General features: G+C 41.3%; 1 non-coding gene across 1 annotated transcript; it reads right to left on the bottom strand.

Moving 5' to 3' along the window:
• Window positions 1–269: 269 nt before the first annotated feature.
• LOC112773350 (small nucleolar RNA R71) lies at window positions 270–377 on the bottom strand. Its single transcript, XR_003187904.1, has one exon. It is a non-coding gene; the product is annotated as a small nucleolar RNA R71 (small nucleolar RNA).
• Window positions 378–18,210: the final 17,833 nt, after the last annotated feature.

Genomic DNA, 18,210 nt, shown 5'->3' with positions numbered 1-18,210 from the left:
AGCTCATCACCATTGTGTAGAACAACTGTTCGTTCGGAGGAAGTGTCCAAGAGGACCCAAATCAACATTTAACCACCTTCCTGAGAATATGTGACACAATGAAGTCTAATGGTGTTCATCCTGACGCCTATAGACTGCTCTTATTTCCATTCTCACTCAGGGATAAGGCAGCCAAGTGGCTGGAGTCTTTCCCAAGGGAAAGCTTGACAACTTGAGAAGACGTGGTGAACAAATTCTTAGTAAGATTTTACCCTCCTCAACGACTCAATAGGCTGAGAGCTGAGGTCCAAACTTTCAGGCAACAAGATGGTGAGACTCTATATGAAGCATGGGAGAGGTTTAAAGACTTAACAAGGAGGTGCCCACTAGATATGTTTAATGAATGGGTGCAGCTGCACATTTTCTATGAGGGGCTCTCTTATGAGTCAAAGAAGGCCGTAGACCATTCATCCGGAGGATCTTTGAACAAGAAGAAGACTATTGAGAAAGCCATCGATGTCATTGAAACAGTAGCAGAGAACGACTACTTCTATGCTTCCGAAAGAGGGAACAAGAGGAGTAATGGAGCTAAACAATGTAGATGCTCTGTTGGCCCAAAACAAGCTCATCACCCAGCAGCTGGCTGACCTCACCAAGAAGATGGAGAGGAACCAAGTAGCAGCAATCTCAACTTCATCAACAACCGAAGAAGGATTGAATGAAGAAGCAAAGGGTAGCCAGGAGCAAGCCAACTACATTGGAAATTCACCAAGGCAAAACCATGATCCATACTCCAAGACCTACAACCCTGGATGGAGGAATCACCCAAATTTTGGGTGGGGGAATCAACAAGACCAAAGCCTTGATCAAAGACGCCCAAATCCAAGCAATGCAGCCACTCAACACTTCACATCTAGACCATATCAACACCCCCATAACAACACCTCTCCACATTTATATCAAGGTCAGAATAACCCTCCTCAGCCTGACTTATCATCACTTGATGAAAGAATCTCAAGGATTGAGAATCTACTTGAAGGCATAAGCAAGGAGATTCAAGACAACAAGGTGTTCAAGGAGGAAGTGCGAGCCAGTTTCAAGAACCAGGGAGACACAATCAAGAGGTTGGAATCTCAAGTAGGGTATCTCTCTGAGCAAATTCCCAAACCCACAGATGGATTCCCAAGTGACACAGAGAAGAATCCAAGAGGTAAAACAAAGAAAGTAAGATGGGAAGATTGCAAGATGGTCACTATAAGTGATAAGGAGATTGAGGATAAGCCAAGCAAGCTGTCAGAACAACCTGAAGATACCTCAGTAGAGGAGGTGGAAAAAGATTACCAAGAACCAGAAATCTCAAAACAGGAGCTGCTGAGACTCTATGCACCTTTTCCACAACTGCTCAAGGGTGCTGTGGAGAGGAGAATATACTCAAGATTTCTTGACTTATTTGCATCTCTGCATGTGAACATACCATTCATCAAGACTATCCAACAAATGCCTGCATTCATCAAGTACATGAAGGAGTTGCTTCCCAGGAAAAGCTCACTCAAGGGAGGGCAAACAATAGTAATAAACAAGGAGTGTAGTGCCCTCATTCAACCACAGTTACCAACGAAAAGAAAAGATCTAGGGAGTTTTCACGTCCCCTGTGCCATAGGGGAAACAGTGTTTGATAGAGCACTATGCGATTTGGGAGCAAGCATCAATTTAATGCCCTCGTCCCTGGTAAAGAGGCTGCAAATCAATGAGATATTACCCACAGATGTAGTCATCAGGCTGGGTGACAAAACTCAAAAACAAGCAAAAGGAGTGGTGGAAAACGTGTTGTTAAAGGTGGGGAAATACTTTCTTCCCACAGACTTTGTCATCTTGGACATGGAAGAGAGTCACACTCACCCAATCATATTGGGAAGACCATTCCTAGCTACAGCCAGAGCACTCATAGATGTGGAGCGAGGGGAGCTAATATTGAGGATCCATGATGAACAACTCAGCTTCAATGTCTTCAAACTCTCCCAAGAAGCTGACCAAGAAAATAAAGAACCAAGCAATGATCATAATGAGATGCTAACAGAGGAAACAAGCACTGAGGCACCACCAACACATCCGAGAACCCACTGAATGATGAACGAGGCAAACAGCGATCGTCACAGCTCAAGGAGAAGCTGGATGAATCTAAACCACCAGAGGCATGTGAAGACAACAACAAAATTCACTTAGAAAAAGAAGTCGCCAAGAGCAGGGAAGCATCAAAAGGGACGAAGAAGAAGGTACCAAGGGGGTGGAGGAACAAGAAGATCCCTACGGAAGACTTCTCTCTAGGAGATAAAGTGATCTCAGCTTACTTCCCAGATATCCCCCCTAATCTCCCCACTGTACCATCTCAGTTACCTAAGGTCTTCACTATTAACAGAGTCCTCTCCTTGGAACATGTAGAGATCATTGATACAACCAATGGATATAAGTCCAAGGCAAGAGGGGAGGACTTGAAGAATTATCAACCTCCCTGATGAAGGAGAAACATCAAGCTAGTGACGCTAAAGAAGCGCTTCATGGGAAGCAACCCATGTTTTAGGGCATTTTGGCCAGTTTCACTGACCTTTTCTTTACTGTTTTTAGGGTAGTTTCATGCATTTCCTTAGGAAATAAGCTAGTTTTGGGTAGATATTAACTTACATCTTGATTCAAGCATACATTGTGCACTTTACATGATTTCATGAGGATTTTTGCATGAATTTAAGGACAAATTGGATGTTGCATTTCCCATGACTTGGACTAGAACTTTGATGCACTTTATTACTTGATTTCAGGACAAGGGAAGCAAAGAAGAACCACATTAGTGGCTATGTTAGTTACACTAACGTTAACACTAACGTGGAATGGGAGTAACTTGCAAAGTAAATGAGAAAAGTGATTGTCAATAACGCTCTCGAAGCCATCATTGCCCACGTTAAGAGTCACGTTAACTAAGTTAGCGTGAACTCTAACGTGGAAGTAAAGAAATGAAGCCAACGTTAGTGACACTTAACATTATCACTAACGTTGGACCAAGATCATGAGTGGCCACATTAGAGTCCATGTTAACTTAGTTAACGTGGCCTCTAACGTTAAGAAGAAAGGGGGGAAGCCAACGTTAGTGACACTCAACATTGTCACTAACGTTGGCCAAAGCACATTAAGCCACGTTAACTCCCACGTTAACCTAGTTAACGTGGAAGCTAATGTGAAGAAACAAAGTGGTCAACAATGTTAGTGACACCCAACATTGTCACTAACGTTGGAAGCACACAAGCCCCCAATAAGCCACGTTAACCTAGTTAATGTGGAAGCTAACGTGAAGAAGGAAGGTGATCGCCAACGTTAGTGACACCCAACATTATCACTAACGTTGGAAGGAGCCACACATGCCACCATGAGCCACGTTAACTCCCACGTTAACTTAGTTAACGTGGAAGCTAACGTGGATAAGGGAATGATGAGCCAATGTTGGTGACACTCAACTTTGTCACTAACATTGGAAATGGCTAGCAAGGCAACGTTAGAAGCCACGTTAACCTAGTTAACGTGGACTCTAACGTGGAAAATAGGGGCAATTTGGAACGTTAGTGACAATGGTAAGTGTCACTAACGTTCTCGAAGGATGGCAATCCTACGATAAAAGAGCCACGTCAACTAAGTTAACGTGAACTCTAACGTAGGGAAGGGGGAGGCTTCTCAACGTTATTGGGAAAGTTGAGTCCCAATAACGTGTGCGAAGGACATAGTGGAAACGTTAGCGGCAACGTTTGTGCCACTAACGTTGAGGTTAACGTGGCTTTTAACTTTGGTGAGGAACGTTAGTGAAAAAGGTGATTGTCACTAACGTTCTCGAACCCATATTTTCACTGAACGTTAACACCACTAACTTCCTGAGCCAAAGTCCCTACCCACTTCATACTTTCTCTCTGCAAGTAAAAGATAAGCCCAATGAAGAAGAGAACTGCTTTAAACTCAAGATCTAATGGCCCAAGACTTGAAGAATCAACTAGAAGAACAGAAGAGTAGTATATATAGGAGTAGCTTTGAATTATTTAAGGAGTTGGAAAATATAGGGAGCCTCTTGGCATAGAACTACTCTCTGTATTTTTACTTTCTCTACACTTATAGTTTTCATCATGTATTCTCCATCTTTGTTTTCATTTTCCAGAGCTATGAACAACTAAACCCCTTTCGTTGGGTTAGGGAGCTCTGTTGTAATTTGATAGATCAATACTAGTTTTCATTATTCTTCTTCTATCTTTTCTCTTGATTTTACTTGAAAGCTTTCGATCTTCATCCAATTGGGTAGTTATCTTGGAAAAGAAGCTATTCATACTTGGATCTCTTCTGAACCTTGAAAGAGGAATGAAGAGATCAAGCTAGAAATGCTTTCTCATGCTGGACCAAATTGGGTTTGGATGGATATGTGACTATAATCCTCTCAACACTTGATTTGGGAAATGCATGTGGTATAATCAGTGACCATACTTAATCTCTTCTCATGAGCAATTGACCAAGGAATTGGCTATTGATCAAGATTTGAGAGATTGAATTACAAGAAATTGTAATCCAATCATTGCCAAGGAGATCAATGAGTGCATTGATTGAGGAAGAGATAAAAATGAGATTGATCCGGAGAATGCAACATCTCCTAAGCCCAATGAACTCCCCATTTCTGATCTTACCAATTCTCTTTAATTTATGTCATTTACATTTATGAGCAATTCTCCCATTCCCATTTAAGATTCTGCAATTTACTTTCTGCTATTTACTATTCCGCCATTTAATTTTGTGCAATTCTCAACCCAATTTCTGATTCGCTCAACTAGAACATTCCTCTAATTAAAGTTTCTTGATCAATCAATCCTTGTGGGATTCGACCTCACTCTATTGTGAGTTTTTACTTGACGAAAAATTCGGTACACTTGCCGAAGGAAATTTGTTATGAGACAAGTTTTTCGTGCATCAACCTCCACTATAGTGTGCCACTTGGTATCGAAGGCGTGGCACGCTAGCCCCAAGAGGCAACGTTGGTGGTCATGTTAGTGCCACTAACGTTGAAGTTAACGTGAACCATCTTGGGCTAGAAATGTTAGTGAAAAAGGTGATTGTCACTAACGTTCTTGAACCCACATTTTCACTTAAACGTTAACACCACTAACGTCCTAGCTAAAATCCATGCCTACTTCACACTTTCTCTGCAAGTAAAGCTGAGCCCACTGAAGACTCCAAACTGCTTCAACTCAAGATCCAAAGGCCCATATCTAAGACTTGAAGAGCCAACTAGAAGAGCAGAAGGGTAATATATATAGGAGTAGTTTTGAACTAGAGAAGAGCTTTTGGATTGGGAGAACCACTCTCTGTATAATTTTACTTTCTCTGCAACTTCTAGTTTTACTTTCAGAATGCATTCTCCATCTTTGTTTTCCATTCCCAGAGCTATGAACAACTAAACCCCTTTCATTGGGTTAGGGAGCTCTATTGTAATTTGATGGATCAATAATAGTTTTCATTATTCTTCTTCTTTCTTTTCTCTTGATTTTACTAGAAAGCTTTCAATCTTCATCCAATTGGGTAGTTGTCTTGGAAAAGAAGCTATTCATACTTGGATCTCTTCGGAAGTTTGGAAGAGGAATGAAGAGATCATGCTAGAAATGCTTTCTCATGTTGGACAAAATTGGGGTTTGGATGGATATAGTGACATATAATCCTGCCAACACTTTGATTTGAAAATACATGTGGTATAATCAGTGACCATACTTCATCTCTTCTCATGAGCAATTGGACCAAGGAATTGGCTATTGATCAAGATTTGAGAGATTGAATTACCAAGGAATTGGAATTCAATCACTTAAGATTGCCAAGGAGATCAATGAATGCATTGATTGAGGAAGAGATGAAAATGAACTTGATCTGGAGAATGCAGCATCTCCTAAACCCAATGACTTTCCCATTTCTGATCTCACCCATTCTCTTTAATTTCTACAATTTACTTTTATGCTCATCTTCCCAAATCCCCATTTAACATTCTGCAATTTACTTTCCGCCATTTACATTCAGCTATTTATCTCCAGTATTTACATTTTCTGCTATTTACCTTTCCGCCATTTAATTTCCTGCAACTCTCACATCAAATTATGCATAGCTCAACTAGAACGTTCCTCTAATTAAAGTTGATTGACCAATCAATCCCTGTGGGATTCGACCTCACTCTATTGTGAGTTTTTACTTGACGACAATTCAGTATACTTGCCGAGGAAAATTGTTGAGAGACAAGTTTCCGTGCATCAAGTTTATGGCGCCATTGCCGGGGATTGATTTTGTATCAACAATGATTAAATTGGTGGATAACTAGATTGAGCAATTTTTTTATTTTTTTTGATTTAATTTCATTTGAGTAATTCACTTTCAGTTTAGCTATTTTCTTCCTTTTCCCCCACCCTTTTCTTAGTTGTTTACAATTCAGTTCACTAACCCACTAACTATTTGATATATTGCATCACTCACACTAATAGCATTTCTAACAAGAATACTCTCTGCATCTACCACCTTCTTGCTTTTGCCTTGTTGGTTGTATGACAGCTAGAAGAAGCAGGGCTTCAACTTCCTTTGATTCTGAACCTGAGAGGACCTTCCTTAGATTAAGGAGGGATGCAAGAGGAAAGAGAGTAGTTAGTACGGAGGAAGAAGAGGAGTATTTTGAACCAGACATGGATGAGAATACGGAGAACCATCATGAAGAAGAAGCTCATAACCATGGCAGAGAAGGCCCAGTACATCATGCTGGGCAAGAGAGAAGAGTTCTGGGATCTTACATCAATCCAAACCCAGGAAACTGTGGAAGTAGCATCCAAAAGCCAACCATACCTGCCAATAACTTTGAACTTAAGCCACAGCTCATCACCCTTGTTCAGAACAACTGTTCGTTCGGAGGAGGTGTCCAAGAAGACCCCAATCAACATCTAACCACCTTCTTGAGGATCTGTGATACTGTGAAGTCTAATGGTGTTCATCCTGACACCTATAGACTGCTCCTATTCCCCTTCTCACTCAAGGACAAGGCATCTAAATCGCTGGAATCCTTCCCGAAGGAGAGCTTAACAACCTGAGAAGATGTGGTGAACAAATTCTTGGCGAGATTCTATCCTCCTCAGAGAATCAACAGGTTGAGAGCTGAGGTTCAAACTTTCAGGCAACAAGATGGTGTGACTCTCTACGAAGCATGGGAGAGGTTTAAGGATCTGACAAGAAGGTGCCAACCAGATATGTTCAATATATGGGTACAGCTACACATTTTTTATGAAGGCCTTTCTTACGAATCAAAGAAGGCAGTAGACCACTCATCCGGGGGATCTCTGAACAAGAAGAAAACCATTGAAGAAGCCATAGATGTCATTGAGACTGTAGCCGAGAATGACTACTTCTATGCCTCTGAAAGGGGCAACACTAGAGGAATAATGGAGCTAAACAACGTGGATGCACTGCTGGCCCAAAACAAGCTGATTACCAAGTAGCTGGCTGACCTTACCAAGAAGATGGAGAGAAACCAAGTAGCAGCAATCACCACCTCATCAGCAACTCAAGAAGGAGTAAATGCAGAGGCAGAGGGTGATCAGGAACAAGCCAACTACATTGGAAACTCACCCAGGCAGGCACATGATCCATACTCCAAGACTTACAATCCTGGTTGGAGGAACCACCCGAACTTTGGGTGGGGAAACCAACAAGATCAAGGCCAAGATCAGAGACGTCACAACCCCAACAATAATGCAGCTCACCAACATTCCACACAGAGATCATATCAGCACCCACCTAACAACACACCTCAACATCCATATCAAAACCAAAATGGTCATTCTTATCCATCCAACCCCAACCCACCATCATTCGAAGACAGACTCTCAAGGATTGAGACCTTACTTGAAGGCATATGTAAGGAACTCCAAGAGAACATGGTGTTCAAAGAGGAGGTGCGAGCTAATCTCAAAAACCATGGAGACACCATTCAGAGGCTAGAATTTCAAGTGGGATACCTCTCTGAGAAGATTCCCAAACCCACTGACAGCTTCCCAAGTGACACAGAGAAAAACCCGAGAGGTAAAGCAAAGAAAGTAAGATGGGAAGACTGCAAGATGGTCACTACAAGTGATAAGGGGACTGAGGAAGAGCCGAACAAACCATTAGAACAACCTGGAGAAATATCAGCAGAGAAACAGGAAGAGGATCACCAAGAAACCAAAATTACACAGAAACAGCTGCTGAGGCTCTATGCACCTTTTCCCCAAAGACTCAAGGGTGGTGTAGAAAAGAGAATATACTCAAAGTTCCTTGACATGTTTGCATCTCTCCATGTGAACATAACATTCATCAAGGCTCTCCAACAAATGCCCTCATACATTAAGTATATGAAAGAGTTGCTGACCAGGAAAAGCTCACTCAAAGGAGGGCAAATAATAGTGATAAATAAGGAGTGCAGTGCTCTCATTCAACCAGAGTTGCCTACAAAAAGGAAGGACCCAGGGAGTTTTCACATCCCCTGTGCCATAGGAGAAACAATGTTTGACAAAGGACTCTGTGATCTGGGAGCAAGTATCAACTTAATGCCTTTATCCCTTATGAAGAAGCTGCAGATTAATGAGCTAATGCCCACAGACATAGTCATCAGGCTGGCCGACAAAACTCAAAAACAAGCAGTAGGAGTGGTTGAAAACGTGTTGGTGAAGGTTGGGAACTACTTCCTTCCCACAGACTTTGTCATATTAGAAATGGAAGAGAGTCACCTCCACCCAATCATATTGGGAAGACCATTCCTAGCTACAGCCAGAGCGCTCATAGATGTGGAGCGAGAAGAGCTAATACTAAGGATACATGACGAAGAACTCGCATTTAATGTCTTCAAACCCTCACAAGAAGCAGATCAGGAAAGCAAGGAACCAAGGGGAGAGCACGACAAAGCACTGGTGGAAGAAACAAGCATTGAAGCACAAGCTGTACATCTAGGAATCCCTTTGGTTGATGAACAAGACAGTCAGGAGTTGTCACAGCAAAAAGAAAACCAGGAGGAACCTAAACCACCAGAGTCATATGAGACCAGCAACAAAATTTTATTGGAAAAAGAGGTCACAAAGAGCAGGGCAACAGTAAAAGAAACAAAGAAGAAGGCACCAAGGAGGTGGAAGAACAAGAAGATCCCTACAGAGGATTTTTCTCCAGGGGATAAAATGATCTCAGCTTATTTCCCAGTTATCCCATCTCATCTCTCCACTATCCCATCTCAGCTACCTAAAGTTTTCACCATAAACAGAATTCTCTCCCTAGAACATGTGGAGTTTCTTGATGAAGCCAATGGAGATAGATTTACTGCAAGGGGGGAGGATTTGAAGCATTACCAACCACCCTGACAAAGTCAGAACATCAAGCTAGTGATGCTAAAGAAGCGCTTCATGGGAGGCAACCCATGTTTTATATGCTTTTAAAGTAGTTAATAATGCAAGGATCATGAATTTCAAATCAACTTTGACACATACTTGAATGAATCTTTTATACAGCACACAGTGAAGAACAAGTTTGGTGTTCAAGGCATACTAAGAGAGCATAAATGCAATTCATATCATGTCACTCTTAGAGCCTTGAACAAAAACTTTTTACACCACAGTGTCACAGACTAAGTTTGGTATCACCAATGTTGCATACATGAACAGTTAATTAGTCAGTTGGTTTATATTCATGAATAGCACTTACCATTTAGAAACAAAAAAATTTAAAAAGTAGTTATTCTTTCCTTTTAAATTTTGCCGCCACTATCCACAAATTCATTAATCACATTTCTTTTGTTTTGTAGGAAAATTGATGGGACAATTGAAGGAGGAAGGGTTCGGCCACTTCAAAAGAAGAGGACTATACACGTGTCTTCAAGGGGAATGCATTGGAAAATGTTGCCATGCAACATTGGAAGAAGAACACGCTTGGAAACTGAACCAACCCCATCGTAAAGTTGATGATCCTTGTGCCCATCCCATACTAAACCCCATCCGTTCATCATAGGCCTACACATTCAATCCACACCTTTCATCTACTCACCACTTCTCTATATAAGAGGTCCTTATTCCATACTCCCTTCACATTCCAATTTCCATCCTTTACACTTTCCACTTTCGGCACCCAACTCCTTTTACCCCATCAAAGACACACTCTCCACCTTCACATATCAACTCCTACTCATGGCATCATCGAGCTCCAATAGGCAAAAGAGGAAGGAACTAGTGGCGAGCATCCCTTTCGATGAAGGGAGATTTAAAACTGTATTCCATGAACTCAAATTTGAATGGATAAAGCTCAAAAAGATATTGCCTGAGTTAACATTCCAGTTCAACGAGGATGAGTGCCCACAAATTTGAGAGAAGATTGAACAAAGGGGTTGGCAAAGGCTCACGAACCCAGAAACAAAGATAAATGAAAACCTCATCAAAGAGTTCTATACAAATGTGGTTAGAGAAGACAAAACCAAGGCCCCCACCTTCAAAAGTTATGTGAGAGGAACAGAGGTGGACTTCAGCCCCAATGCCATAACAAGGACTCTTCAGCTGAAATCGCCACATTTTGATGAGCCCAGTTATCATGTAAGAATAAGTAATGGCCCCGACAATGATGAACTTGAAGAAATTGTGAACGATATGTGTGTTATAGGATCTGACTGGGAAAGGTATTCGGATAGGAGACCCCGGTTCATCAGGAGAAGAGACCTCATCCCGGAAGCCAAGGGATGGTTTGAGCTCGTGATGAGATCTATCCTCCTAGCTGCGAACAATTCTGAGGTTAACACTACTCGAGCTACTATGGTACATTACTTAATAAAGGGTGGAGGCATCAATGTGCACGAGATTATAGCTGAGGGGATTCAAGAGTCAGCCGAGAAGAATGATCCGGGTGCTAGACTTTGGTACCTGATAAGCCACTATTTTATGGTTTAGATTGTGTTTAATTGTGTGGTTTTATCATGATCCTTACCCACTTATTCATTAATTTAGCATGCATTTATATTTCCTTCCTGAAATTATTACATGATTGAAAACTGCTTCCTAGAGACTTTTAATTATGCATTTTAATTCTCCTTTATTCCATTCGATGCCGTGATCTGTGTGTTAAGCGTTTCAGTCTTTATAGGGCATGAATGAGTTGGAGATTGGAAAGGAAGCTAGCAAAATGGAAGGAACACAAGAAATTGAGGAGATAACTAGCGAGAAGTGACGCGGCCGCATGGCTCATGCGACCGCGTGAAAGAGGAGAAATCGCAGTGACGCGGCCGCATGGCTCACGCGACCGCGCGGACTGGAAAAGCACGAGCGACGCGGAGGCGTGGACGACACGAACGCGTGGCAAGGAAAAGCGCGAATGACGCGTCCGCATGGATGACGCGATCGCGTGACATGTGCGATCTGCATAATCTGCAGGATTCACTGGGAGCAATTTTGGACCCTATTTTGATCCAGTTCTCGGCCCAAAATAGCAGACTAGAGCCAGAGAACATGCAAAAACCAAAAACAACATTCATTCTACATAGTTTTAGTTTTTAGATCTAGTTTTACTCCTCCCCTAGGTTTTCTCTCTAGACATTGATAGTTCTTAGGATTTTATTTTCTCTAGTTTTTTTTTGCATTGAGATATTGAGAAGAGTTATCACCTCATCAAAACTTCGTCATTCTAGTTCGTTTTCTTTACATGGCTTACTCTTCCATGTTCTTTGCTTTGTTTAATTTTACCATTGGAATATTTTTAGGATTATTTAATACAAGGATCATTTTTATTTTTAATTGACTATTTTAATTTTTATTTACAATGTCTTTCTTTAATTCCTTCTCATATGCTATGAATTTTACCTTTACAATGAGTGAGTAGTTCCCTAACTTGATGGGAAGTTGATTGAAAGGAACCCTTGAGTTGGAAGATTCAAGAGAAAGATTGTAATTGGGTTATTGTTGGTTTGCTCTCTAGTTCCTGACACCAATCCTCCCCAGAGTGGATTGGGACTTGTGAATAGAACAGTATTCCAACTTATTTTTACCTTCCCTTACTTAGTAAAGGATAACTAAACGAAATAACTCTCAATTGTCAATTAATCTTAAGAGTGTTCCATCAAGAATAGGGCTTCCATGTAATCAACTCCAAGTCAAGACTTTTATTTACATTATTCAATTTCATCAATTTAATTTCCTGTTTACTCAACTCAAACCTTTTCGAAAACATCTGATTAATAAAATAGTATCCCTTCCTGCAACTCGTTGGGAGACGACCTGGGATTCATACTTCCAGTATTTTAAATTTCAATTTTCTGTGACACCTTTCTAAATTGAGCGGTGGATTTCTGGCTAGTTAAGAACTATACTTGCAATGTATATATTCTAATAATTTTTAATTCACCAATTTATGCCCGCATCAATTTTTGGCGCCATTGCCGGGGAGTTGCAATAGAGTGCTAAAGTTATTAATTAGAATTTATTTATTTGCATTTTATTTTATTTTGCTACTATGAGCTGCATGTTTCTTTCGCTAGATGACGCGTTCACTTCCAGATCCACGCCTACCAGTATTCGATCCTGAGATTGAAAGAACTATCTCATGAATAAGGCGAGCTCAGGGTCAGTTAGTCCTCTCTGAGGGCGGATTTGAAACGCCATCTGAGGAAGAAACCAGCCCCCATTCTACTGATTCGGTTGATTTACGTACAGGTAACATGGCGGCGGCCAGAAGAGTTACCATCCAGGAGGAAGGAGTCCCTGATTTTACAATGCAACCGTTTCAAGCGCATCACCCAGCGGTGGCTACAGATTTTGAAATAAAGACCGCACTACTCAATTTGATGCCCAAGTTTCATGGCTTACCTGCTCAAGAGCCTATCAAGCACCTGAGAGATTTCCAGGCAGCTTGTTCTACTGTCAGGCGAGTTGGTACAGATGAAACTTCAATTCTGCTGAAAGCTTTCCCATTTTCTCTTGAGGGAAAAGCAAGAGAGTGATACTACACTCAACCCCTAGCAAATGTATCCAACTGGGATACGCTCAGAAAAGAGTTTTTGGAGAAATTCTTTCCATCTAAAGTTACTGATAAACTGAGGAAAGACATTTCCACGATTGTTCAAGATGACAACGAGACTCTCTTTGAATACTGGGAGTGCTTCAATAGTCTTCTGGAAGCATGCCCCCACCACCTGATCGACAAGATAGTGTTACTCAGCTACATCACATAGGGTATGAGGCCCCAAGATAAGACCACATTGGAAAGTGCTAGCAATGGGTCTATGAAGAAGTACAAGACCACTGATGAGGCATGGAAATTGATTAGTGACTTAGCTGAATCTACTAGGAACCACAGGCAGAAGCAAGGCCGTTCAAAAGCCATTGCAGAAGTATCCTCTAGCAGAGAGACTGCTGCTCAAACTCAGAGTATCTGTGAAATGACCAACTTGCTGAAGCAAATGCAATTGAATCAACAACAAGTTCAGCAAGCTCAATCTCCTTCACCACAGCAAGGCCAACAGTTAGTCCCACAGAGAGTTTGCAAAATTTGTGCTGATTATAGCCATTATACTGATGAATACCCGTAACTCCAACAGGACGACAACATGGTGGCATCCACTCATAACTTCTATGACTGCCCCAACCAAGGGTACAATCAAGGTGGAAATAATAACCATGGATGGCAGGACAATTCTAACCAGAATTGGAGGGACAACAATAACAGAGGAGGCAGAGATAATCAGGAAAATCAGAGGTGGAATAATAACAACAACAGGCAGCAAAACCAACCTTACAGAGCACCTCACCTCACCCTTCTTCGTCTCCTAATGAAGAGTTACTAAAATTTTTTGAGCGAAGTCAACAGACCATGGAAAATAACATTAATGCCAGTCTGAATGGTCTGACCGCTACTTTGCAAGATCTTGTCTCACAGATTGGATCAATGCAAAATTCCAATAACCAACCTTCAAGTTCCACTGGAATTCCGTCTCAACCATTACCCAATCCGAAGGGGGGCATTAATGCCATCACCCTAAGGTCCGGAACCACACTACAGGACATAACTGAAAAAGAAGAAGCCCAACCATAGGAGGAAGTACCAAGAGGCGCAGACACTACAGAAAATACCACTCCCATTCCATTTCCACAACTTGTAAGGAAGCCCAGGAAGCAGCTGGAACCCGATCCCAAAATGGTAGAAATATTCAAAAAGGTTGAGGTAACCGTTCCTCTTTTTGATGTTATTCAACAAGTACCTAAATATGCAAATTTTCTAAAAGATTTATGTATACATAAGGACAAAATTCATGAATTAGAAACTATTCCTTTAGGTAGTTCCATATCTGCTTTAATGGGAGGATTACCTGAGAAGTGTAGTGACCCAGGTCCTTGTATAGTTAGTTGTACTATTGGTGGAGTAGTAATTTATGATTGCATGTGTGATTTAAGAGTGTGTGTTAGTATAATTCCTTTGTCTATATATGATATTTTGAGGCTCCCTCCCTTAAAAAGGTCGGCAGCTCATTTTGTGTTAGCAGATAAAAGCATTATTACAGTGGCTGGAGTTGCTGAAGATGTTTTAGTGAACATTAAAGGGCTTATATTTTCCACTGATTTTTATATCTTGGAGATGCCCCATAATGACTCAGATAAGCCATCATCAATCCTACTTGGAAGACCATTCCTGAAGACATCAAAATTCAAATTGGATGCTTTTTCAGGAACATACTCTTTTGAAATAGATGGCCGAATAGTAATCTTCAATCTGAATGGAGTCATAAACAACCCTCCAGAAGATCATTCTATCTTCCAGTGTGATGTCATAGATGAAACTGTAGCTGCAGTTTACAAAGAAGAATTAGAAGAGAGGCACACTGGACAAGGTCCAAGTGTGGGGATCCTCTTGATTGACAATGAGGGCACTTCGGCAATTTCACAAGTTCCAGACAATCCAGAGCCTGCCCATGATCAGAAGTTGGAATTAAAACCTCTTCCTCCACACCTCAAATATGCTTATCTTGAAGATGAGCAGAAGTTTCCAGTTCTCATTGCAAGGGAACTCACTTCTCAACAAGAAGAGCAGTTACTTGATGTACTGAGGAGGCACAAGAAGGCAATTAGGTGGAGTTTGGCATACATAGTAGGTATCAACCCTCAAGTATGTGAGCATAGTATATTTTTAGAAGAGGGAGAAAGACCTGTCCGTCAACCCCAAAGAAGATTGAATCCCACTATCTTGGAAGTTGTCAAAAAGGAAGTGACTAGACTATTGGAGGCAGGTATCATCTATCCCATTTCAGACAGTGAATGGGTTAGCCCAGTAAAAGTGGTGCCCAAGAAGTCTGGAGTCACTACAGTGAAGAATGAGCATGGAGAGCTCATAGCAACTAGAGTTCAGAACGCTTGGAGAGTTTGCATTGATTACAGGCGTCTCAACCAAGCTACTCGTAAGGATCACTACCCACTTCCATTCATTGATCAAATGCTGGATCGCCTGTCAGGTAAATTACATTATTGCTTTTTAGATGGTTAAACAAGTTATTTCCAGATTCATATAGCTCCTGAGGATCAGGAAAAAACCACTTTTACATGTCCTTTTGGGACTTATGCTTACAAGAGAATGCCCTTTGGCTTGTGCAATGCACCAGCTACTTTCCAAAGGTGTATGATGAGTCTTTTCTCTGATCTTATTAAGGACTGTATGGAGGTTTTTATGGATGATTTTAGCGTTTATGGTGATTCTTTTAGCCTTTTCTTAGATGGATTATCTAGAGTATTGGATAGATGTGTCAGTACAAACCTTGTATTAAATTTTGAAAAATGTCACTTTATGGTAAAACAAGGGATTGTATTAGGACATGTGGTATCTAATACTGGCATTTCTGTAGACCCAGCAAAGGTGAATGTTATTTCTAGTTTACCTTACCCCTCTTCTGTGAGGGAAGTCCGTTCGTTCCTTGGCCATATAGGTTTTTACAGGAGATTTATTAAGGACTTTAGTAAGGTAGCACTTCCCTTATCCAGATTACTACAGAAGGATATTGAGTTCGAGTTCAGTGAAGATTGCAAGCAAGCGTTTGATAAGCTGAAGACCGCCCTGACTCAAGCTCCAATTGTGAGAGGACCAGACTGGAGCCAGCCGTTTGAAATCATATGCGATGCTTCCAACCATGTAGTAGGAGCAGCGCTGGCTCAGCGCAAAGGTAAGGATCCTTTTGTTATTGCTTATGCGTCTAAGACTTTAGACGGTGCCCAGTCCAATTATACTACTAATGAGAAAGAGCTTCTTGCTATTATTTTTGCTCTGGATAAATTCCGAGCTTATTTACTTGGTACTAGAGTAGTAGTGTATTCGGACCATGCAGCTTTAAAGTATCTATTATCTAAAAAGGAGTCCAAACCAAGGCTTATATGTTGGATACTGCTATTACAAGAATTTGATTTAGAAATAAAGGATAGGAGTGGTAACCAAAATTTAGTGGCAGACCACTTGAGTCGCCTTGAGCACATTAAGGATGATTCTAATCCTATAGATGATAATTTTCCATTTGATAACCTGCAAGCAGTATCTGAAGTATCACCTTGGTATGCACCTGTAGCTAATTATCTAGTTAGCCGCACATTTCCTCCAAACTTTTCTAAGCATCAAAGAGACAAGCTGAAAAGCGAGTCTAAATATTATATATGGGATGATCTATATTTATGGAGATGTGGTGCTGATCAGGTAATTAGACGGTGTGTGCCTCAATCAGAATTCTAGTCCATCTTAGAGGCCTGTCACTCATCTGAGAGTGGAGGGCATTTTGGCCCTCAAAGAACTGCTAGAAAAATCTTAGATTGTGGATTCTGGTGGCCTACTCTTTTTAGAGACGCTGCTAAATTTTGTAAATCTCACCTCCCATGCCAAAAATTTGGTAATATATCCAAGAGGGATGAGATGCCTCAACAATATATGCTTTTTTGTGAAATTTTTGATGTTTGGGGTATTGACTTCATGGGTCCATTTCCAAATTCTAATGATTATTTTTATATATTGTTAGCTGTGGATTACGTTTCCAAATGGGTGGAAGCAATTCCTACCCGCACTGATGATGCTAACACTGTTGTTTCCTTTGTGAGAAACCATATTATCTGTCACTTTGGATCCCCACGAGCAATCCTGAGCGATCAAGGCATCCATTTTTGTAACAGGAGACTAACAGGACTAATGATGAAGCATGGGATAATTCATAAGGTTGCAACAACATACCATCCTCAGACCAATGGGCAAGCCGAGGTGTCAAATAGAGAGATAAAGCGTATCTTGCAGAAGATAGTAAAGCCTCATAGAAGAGACTGGAGCACCAGGCTACAAGATGCACTCTGGGCATACAGAACAGCATACAAAACACCCATTGGGATGAGTCCTTTTCGCTTAGTTTATGGAAAAGCTTGCCATCTCCCAGTTGAAATAGAGCACAAAGCCTTTTGGGCAGTCAAGGAGTGCAATATGGGAATTGAGAAAGCCAGAGCTGAAAGGAAGTTGCAACTGCAAGAACTGGAAAGCCTTCGCCTAGAAGCTTATGAGAACTCAAGACTACACAAGGAGAAGATGAAGGCTGTACATGACCAGAACATTAAGAGGAAAGAGTTCCAACCTGGAGACTCAGTCCTCCTTTACAAATCTCGACTGAGGCTCATGCCAGGCAAGTTGAGATCAAGATGGGAAGGTCCATACAAAGTAGAGAAGGCCGAACCGTACGGAGTCTATCACCTTAGCAATCCTTCGAGCTCGGAGCTTATCAAAGTTAATGGACATCGTTTAACGCTGTACCATGGCGAAAAGTGGAAGAAAGACAAGGAACTCGAGATCTTCCTCTTGGAAGATCCCCACATAGCCACAGACTGAGCTAGTGGAGCGTCCAACTTACGGACGTTAAAGTAAAGTGCTAGGTGGGAGACAACCCACCATGGTATGATCATTCTTTTCTCGATTTTTAGTTTTCTTATCTAATACATCTTCTCTTTATTAGTATATTTCGTGCATCTGCATTTACATACTTTTAATAATAAAAAAAATGCCACGCGACACGACCGCATCAGCGACGCGTCCACATCGCAAGGAGAGGGAAGAAAAATAAAAACAAACAGAGAGTCACGCTGGAGCGTGGCTGGAGGAGTGCCAGTGGCACAAATCAGCCCACGCGACCACGTCGCC

This window comes from Arachis hypogaea, chromosome 18 (genome assembly GCF_003086295.3).
Source record: "Arachis hypogaea cultivar Tifrunner chromosome 18, arahy.Tifrunner.gnm2.J5K5, whole genome shotgun sequence".
Classification (NCBI taxonomy): Eukaryota; Viridiplantae; Streptophyta; class Magnoliopsida; order Fabales; family Fabaceae; genus Arachis; species Arachis hypogaea.
The sequence above is the reverse complement of the archived record's forward strand: the minus strand, read 5'-3'. Positions and strand labels throughout refer to the sequence as shown.